The 8,428-nt window shown below is 44.6% G+C and overlaps 1 pseudogene; it reads right to left on the reverse strand.

The window, feature by feature from the left end:
* Nucleotides 1-227: 227 nt before the first annotated feature.
* LOC116661733 overlaps nt 228-8,428 on the reverse strand; it is a 708,679-nt pseudogene continuing 700,478 nt past the window's right edge.

The following is an 8,428-nucleotide window of genomic DNA, read 5'->3' on the forward strand; positions in this document are numbered from 1 at the left end:
ACACAAGAAAATGAAAATGACAGTGAGCAGCCCGTGAAGCCGGCAGACACACAGCGCACGGCTGTGTTCCCGCCTCGAATTTCTGTAACCAGCAGGGAAAATGTGCATTTCAAGAAATAGACATAAACACTTTTCAGGACCTGAGCACACAATTTCCCTTTCAGGGTTTAGTGGGCTTCCATTTAATTCTATGAGAAATGTTTAAAACAACAGAACAACAGCTGAGATAGGGTTTAAAGTAACTTTTATGTCTTAGTGAAAATAAAGCCAACTGATAGTTATCATTTTTACTTTATTTGATCTCACTCTCTTACTTTACCTCCCCAACCTCCTCCACAAAATGATGGTGAACATCCCCTCCTGGGTCAGAAGGCTAAGTAGAAAGTACCAATCAAATGGAGGTGTGCTTTGTTGTTTTATTTTTCAAAACAAACAAGTTTCATTCATGTGATTTAATAATTAAGATCAGAAACAAAGTCTACTCAATAAATGGTAGCCAACACATGTCATCATAGCTGCTCATCAGGTTTGGCCCCACGTTACACACTTTTACATGGACATGTGCCATGTGCTGTCATGGGAAACGGTGAGTGGGGACAGGGCCTCTGCTCTCACAGGGCACACAGCCTGGTGGGGGAGGTGGTGTTCAATCATTGCCCTTTTTTTTTAATGTACTTACAAATTATGGGAAATGCTATTTAAAAAGAACAAAATGAGTCAATGAAAGTGAAAAATACAAGGACAGTATTTAGGCTGAGGGAAGACAGGGAACCTCTTTGAAGAGCTGACACTCCACTGAGACCCAAAGGACAACTCCGGTGCTGCAGGTGAAGGGCAGGGACACATTGATAAAGGGCTGATATCCAGAATATACCAAAATCTCTTTAAACTCAACAAGAAGGATGAACAACCTGATTAAAAAATGAGCAAAATGCCTGAACACAGACCTCATCAAAGAAGAAATCTAGATGCCAAAGAAGTCTATGGAAAGATGCTCCACAGCATCTGTCATCAAGGGGATGCAGACTGAAACAGCGAGGTACCACTGCACACCTGTCAGAACTGCCAAAACGCAGAACACTGACAGCACCGAATGCTGGTGAGGATGTGGAGCGTCAGGAATTCTCATGCATTGCTGGTGGGAATGTAAAATGGCCCAGATACTTTGGAAGACGGTCTGGCAATTTTTTACAAAACTAAACGTACTCCTAACATATGATCCGGCAACTGTGCTCCTTGGTGTTTACTCGACGAAATGGAAACTTATGTCCACACACAAAACTGCATACAGATGTTAATAGCAGCTTTATTCATAATCACCAGAACTCAGAAGCAACTAAGCTGTTCTTCAGTAGGTGAATGGATAAACTGTGGTCCAGCCAGAAAATGGACTATTATTTGGTGCTAAAATGAAATGAGTTATCAAGGCATGGAAAGACATGGAGGAACCTTAAATGCATATTACTAAGTGAAAGAAGCCAATCTGGGAAGGTTCCGCAACTGTCTGATTCCAACTGTATGGTGTTCTGGGAAAGGGAAAACCACAGAGACTAAAAGATCAGTGGCTGTCAGAGGCTAGAGGGGAAGGAGCAATGAATGAGGTGCAGCACGGAGCATTTTAAGGTCACTAAGACAGACTACTCTGTATGATGCTGTGACGGTGGATACATGTCATTGCACATCTGTCCAAACCCACAGAGTGCACACCACCAAGTGTAAATCCTAGTGTCAAGTCTGGGCTCTGGGTGATGATGACGTGTCAGTGCAGGTTCACCCATTGTCGCAAATGCACGCTCTGGTGCAGGCGTCAATAGTGAGGAGGCTGTGGGGACAAACTGCAGTTCATACACCGAATCCAGCCCCAGCCACCGCTGTTAATAAAGCTCTGTGGGTGTGTGGAATGTCCGGCTGCTCTGGCGTCTGAACAGCAGAGCTGAGCAGCTGCACCAGAGATCAGGAGGTTTGCAGACCCTGAAATACTTTACTCCCAAGCCCTTGACAGAAAAAGTCTGCTGAGCCCTGTTCTAAACGAATCAGAATTCACCCTGATGAGACAGGACAGCAGGGCCCAAACCAGGCATGGTTAATGGGACTGAAGCAATGTTTTAGTTCCAACACCTTTGCTGAAGTCCTGCAGATCCAGCGACAGACTGTAGCCAGGAAGCGTCTGCAGAAGGAGTCGGTAGCAGGCCTTCCCGCCAGGCTCCGGGATGCCGGGGGCCGCGCGCTGCACGGGGGCCACCCGCTTGAAGAAGGCGGACTTGCGGTGGAAGCCGATCAACTCATAGAGCTCGGAGAGGATGCTGCACTGCTGAATTCTCTCCTAGGAATGCTGAAGCACAGGGAGAAAAGCAACAAGCATCTGAACGAAACATGTAAGTGAAAAAGACCCGTAAAAAATTTTCCCTTAAAACAGAGACCCAACGACACAGGAAGGAAGAGGAAGGCTGACTTCATGCACTGATGGGACCGGATGCAGAAATGCAGGGAAGCAGCGCTGTGCAGATGCTCCAGACCCCCTCTGGGCCCCACCTTTCCGCGTTCCGCCTCTCCTTTTACTAGAAAGGTCCGTATTCCCTGAAACAGAGGAATCTGCTACCTAAACATGGGACACAGAGAAGGGAAAGAGGAAAAGGAAGGGAAAGTAAAGGAACAACAGTTCATCTAGACCCTAGGGTTTGGGCGGGACTTTCACCAAACACACAACCTCTCAAAGCACAGAGCACACAGTGAGAGGCTGACAGAGTGACTGCGACTTCTGCTCCTTAAACACCAGCTACCTGCCAGCACACGCTGTGCCCGTTACTGAATCATTACAATCATTTCAGAAACTATTACTACCCCGGCTCACAGGCAAGGAAATCTGAAACTCGGGGAGGAATTATTATCATCCTGGACAAATTCCCACGGCCCAGAAGTGTCAGAGCCTCCGGCAGACCCTGGACTAAAATGCTCCTCATCACCACGGGCCCTGAGCCTCAGGCTGAGGCCACGTCAGGTCTGCACGGGCCCAGAGCACGAGTCTGTGGGACAGGGAGTGGTCCCACTTGAAGTGCCAGGCCAAGGCCCTCAGGAACATATGTAATGAAACCAAATCCCCAAACTCATTTCCAACGCACTGCCCTGTCCGGGAGGACTGCTCGGCACATCTGGCTTATCACCTGTGCACAGGCTGTGCAAGGGGCCCAGACAGTGACGTGACGTCCCCATGGAAGTGGCTCAGAGACCGCTTCATCACAGGACAGACTCTCCCGGCTTCCAACGTTAACTCTCCATTCCATTTCCAACTGGAAAGTAAGTTTAGACTTGTTTTCCTCTCCAGAAACAAAGACAGTGGTAACATCAGCGGGAAACTCAAGACTGAGGAAGAGTCTCCTGGACATTTGGAAGGATAGGCTGGGGAGGGAACAGAGATAGGGATCAGAAAGACCCGTGTTCCAGTCCAAAGTCTGCACATCACTCGCTTTGACAGTTTCCTTATTAATACAGGTGATAAAATCTAATTATGATTGTTTTGAAAACTAAAAGAAATAACGTATGCCACTAGCATAGGTGTAAAATCCTCCATGAGTGTTCCAGAAATGGACGTGACCATGGTTAGATACTGTCTGCCAAGTCTTGTGTGCTAAGCTCACATCAGCCAGCCAGAGATGTGCCAGAGAATGCCTCAACAGCCAGCAGCCTTCTCCAACTTGGAAACTCACAGTGTCCGAAGAACAGGCAGTGGTGGATGCTTTGGGACACTGTGGAGGTAGCACTCCAGTGATGACTTTAAAAAGCTGGGGAGAATTTAGGGGACCATACAGTTCAAATACAGTAAACTCATTCCATGTCTACAAATATTCATCTGTAGCCATGATGATTCAGAGAGGAAATACATATTCAAACGTACATCATTTTCCCACATAAGTGCATCAAAACAATTTGGAAAGAATGTAACTTTCTTCTCTAGATCACACAGTGGGGATTACAAGGTTTGTACTGACAGCACTACGTGTAAATCATCTGCAAACGTAACTGGGTCCATTATCAGTCATCATCATTTGAAGGGAAGGATGGAAAAGAACAAAGCCAAGCTAATACGCTCCGGTATTTTGTTGGGTTACGATGTCACAGAGGAGACGGACAGGTCATCAAGGAACCACTCTGCCGTGATCACGGAGCCAGGGAGCGGGATGGGCGGCAAGATGTATGGCGCAGCCGTAGCTGTGCCCGCCCTTCTAGGCAGGTACCCAGTCACTTCGACAAGGTGTCAAAAGTGTATGCCCACGTCCTCATCACCTGTCATGCATTAAAGAGAAATGGAAACCTATAAACGGCCAATAACCTCGGTGGGTACACCGTCCAAAGAGCAACGTCACAGTTTGACAACTGGCCATCCCGGTTCCCTGGGCTTCATTCTTGGAGAACCTTAAAAACCACTCCTCTGTCCTCAAGAAGTGCTGCCTACTTGTCCTATCTTTGGCTCAGGGATACAGCACGTTCACGTGGACTTTAATGTCTGCACAGATTTGACTGTCTTTCTCCAGGTTCACTTGTCCATTCTGAAGAGGCCTGAGTTAAGTCCAAACTCCATAAGATCAATTCCCTCCAGTGACAACTCAACGAGCCTGCAATTACAAACCAACTGAACAGGACTGTCCTCAGCTAAAAATGTCACCCGCCCTTCACTGCTTTCTTAATCTCCTCTCCTGGCTAATTGCAACAGACTAACACCACCCTCCACCAAGTTCCCCAACTATGTCAAATAGAAAGTAAGGTCCATAAAAGAGGTGACAACTCCATAGTCACCTCTGAATTCCTAGCATATATTAATGTCAATAAATAGAACTATGATTATGGCTTCTTTCCTTTAAAACCTTTCTGGTTATTTAAATGAGACCATGGAAGGGAGGTGTTTGGGTCCAGTATCTTGATCCAGAAGACTCTGGAGACCTTTTTCGGAATGGCTGCCCACTGATTCATTCAAAACACAACTTCTCTTTCCGGGAGGAGCTGTGATTTTCTGCCAGGAGTTGTTGTCACTCTCATGCCAGAACAGATTTAAACTAAATACCTACATTGGATATGTTATTTTTCCCCGCTTCCAAAAAATTGACTTTCCTTACTTCCTTGCCTTGAGGAATGCTTTTTTACTTTTCTTTCTAATTCACCCTTTTATAAAGCAGGATTCTCAGGATGTGCTTGGCCTTACATAAGAACAGCCATCCAACTCCCAGTGTGAGAGGCCTGGGGCTCACCTCCTGCCCTCCTGTCAAGGCAACTGAAACTCAGTTCAGGAGCCAACTGGCCCCCAGGGCTTCTAAGGCTCGTGTATCTCCCAGAATCCCTGCTTTCTGGTTGACTTGGCTTCTGAGGATTTCCCCTCACTTTCTTGACAATTAGCTGTGCAGCTTGAAAGATGAGGAAGGAAGGTCTTATTTCTTAATCCAGCATTTTAAGGAATCTTATGTAATGAAGGTTTTCAAGAGTTTCTTAGAACCCTCCATTGCCGAGACAGAAAACACCACTAGATATATTCTAAATCTAGCTATCATGTGCATTTTCTTATTTGCTTTGTTTCTTAACTGCTAACAGACATTTTGTAATTAAAAAATAAAAATAAGGCCCCAAATAGGATAGAACATTGAAGAGGAAACAAAATTAAAGGGAAAAGACAGAAAAATGATAAGTACTCTACAAAGTTAATAGAAAAAATACACTATGGATCAGATCAGCAGTTCTCAGTAACAGCTAATTGAAACCTGACCATGAGGTAAAATGTCTCTCCTGTCAGGAGACGGCCAACAGAAAACAGAATTAAATCAACAAACTAAAATTCTAAGTCTGGCGAGGTAGAGAAGTCTACCAGCTATATGTGTTTTCTTCTGGAAAAGAGGGAGACTCACAAGATCTTTTCTGTGGAGCCTGAGCCCAGGTGAGGACGGTGAAGTGGCTCTGTAAGTGCCCAATTAGCAAAGTGAGTGATGAATAAAGAGACGTGAGCTTTGATGACAGAGATTAATCCACTATTCACTTGTCCTCAAGTATGTCTTCCACTTCAATGATCAATACCTTCGGCACCTCAGGGATTGAGATTATAGGAAATGCACAGCCCGGGCCAAGACCTTCTCTGTGATGTGGCAACTGCACTTATATGTTTCAAGGGCACTCCAACTCCACCCTGCAAATAGCTGACTTCACGGTGCTCCTCCCATACCGTCGTGTCCAGGGCCCATGTCGGGGGCAAGTCTCTCTGCCTCTCCCAGCTCAGTCCCATCACCACAGATGTGACTGGACCCCTCCTTCAGGGCCCAATTTCCTCAGTCACGAGTCCCCACACACCACCACACCTCACCTACCAGGTTCTCACTGGCACTCCCTCAGCACTGACTCTGTCTGGGGACCACACGCACATGTGCACAACGTTATTCACTGGATCCCACAGAAGTCCTGGGAAGTCGGTATATCACTGCTTCAATTAATAAGATAAATTGTTTCACTTCCTTGAGTGTGTCATCCAAAGTGACACAGGTACTGAGCCACACCTGGGACTGAAAATCACTTGAAATGAACACGCTACACCTCACAGCCACCCTACCTGACTTATCACATCACCTCCTGTGGAGCCTTCTAATGTTTCTAAGAATCATTCTACAAGACAAAAGTGATCTACGAGAGCACCCCACTCCCCTACTTAAATCTGTCAATGACGGTTCCATCCCTTAGGAGAAAGCCCCCCGGGCCTGAAGCACAGCCCAATGGCCCGGCATCTGCGTTCCCTGCGGCGCTCCGCCTCACCCACCACTCAGCCCTACATGTGCCATGTCCAGGACAGGGATGCTGACCTCCGTACAACCGGGGCTCGTCCATCACTCAAACATGATCACCCTCTTCAGTGCTGACTCTCAGTAAAATGTTTTCTCTGGATGAATCAATACTTTTTCCTTACAAACTTCCATCATTTATATATGAGCTCCCCCCAAAAGAGAGAAGACCTAATCTCAGTCTCCTTATCTGTAAAGTGATAATAACAAGGAAATATGAGGTTTTTAAAGAATAATATTCATGTGAGGCTGAGGGACATTCCCAACATACAGTAAGCACCATATGTGCTTATTAATATTAATAAAGTCTAGATTCCATTCCAGCAAACCTTAATCATGCTTTATGGCTTTGTCCAAAAGACTACGCAAACTATTGGACGAACCCTTTGAGCAGATCAGCCCATCGTACTGGGATAGGTAAGCCTTGACTCCAGTTACAGCTGCAGCCAACCAGCACTACGGGGCGGGGGCAGGTTGCTCAAACTCTTACATGTTGTTTGAGCATTTAAGAGTTTTCGTTATTGAATAAAGACAGGTATTATATATCAAAGCTCCTGAAACATAAATCTTCAAAGATTGATGCAAATTAGGTTTTCAAGTACAACACTCTCACTAGAAATTATTTGAAAATTATAGTCTTAGCTCCTCCACACAACAAAAGGGATGTTTCTTAATGTATCGACTATATACACTGAAAGGATTGTTTAAAAGAAATTAGATGAAGCCACCTGAATAAGCTCTCAGTATAATCGCACAAAGCCCCACCCAAGGGTCTCACTTCTCACTTCCACATAGGTGTTCAGGTAGCTTAACCTGGGTCTTGGTTTTCTTATGAACAGGGGTGGGAAAGAATTGTGGATAGATTTATGTAGCAAAATAATCTAGGGTATTTGCTGTGTAGGATCCTAATAAATAAATTGAGATATAGTCCCACCCTTAGAAGCTCAGCCTTTCCAATTAGAACAGCATAAAAATAAAATGAGAGATACATTTAAAACAATTTTACAAGACTTGCACATTGAACATTTGAGTATCACCAAAAAAATTAAAAGAATCTACATAATGGAAGGACTCCCATGTTCATGGAATGGTAGACCATATTGTTAAAATGTTAACTCCCAAAATGATCTACAAATTTAATGGAATCCCTATCAAAATTCCAGCTGACTTCTTTGCAAAAATTGAAAAACTGATGCCAAATTCATATGGAAGTGCAAGGGACCCAGGTCAGCGAAAACAATCTTGAAAAGAAGGAGCAAAGTTGGAGGACTCACTCAAAGGTTACTACAAATCTATCTATAGTACTCAAGTCATTATGTACTGGCATAAGTTTGGATGCATAAATCTATGAACACAATAAAAAATCCAGGGGGGAAACTTACATTTACAGTCATTTTTCCAGAAATTTGCCAACAACAACTCCATTGAAGAATAGTCTATTCAACAAATGGTGCAGACACCTGGTATCTTCAGGGAAAAGAATGAATCTGGAATCTGGACCCCCGTATTTATATAACAATAAATCTTATAATTCAAAATGGATCACAGACAACGTAAAACTAAATGCATAAACTTTCTAAAGAAGACCATAGTTTAAATCTTTGTGGTCTTAGGATAGCGAT

The sequence above is a fragment of the Camelus ferus genome, chromosome 36 (assembly GCF_009834535.1).
Source record: "Camelus ferus isolate YT-003-E chromosome 36, BCGSAC_Cfer_1.0, whole genome shotgun sequence".
Classification (NCBI taxonomy): domain Eukaryota; kingdom Metazoa; phylum Chordata; class Mammalia; order Artiodactyla; family Camelidae; genus Camelus; species Camelus ferus.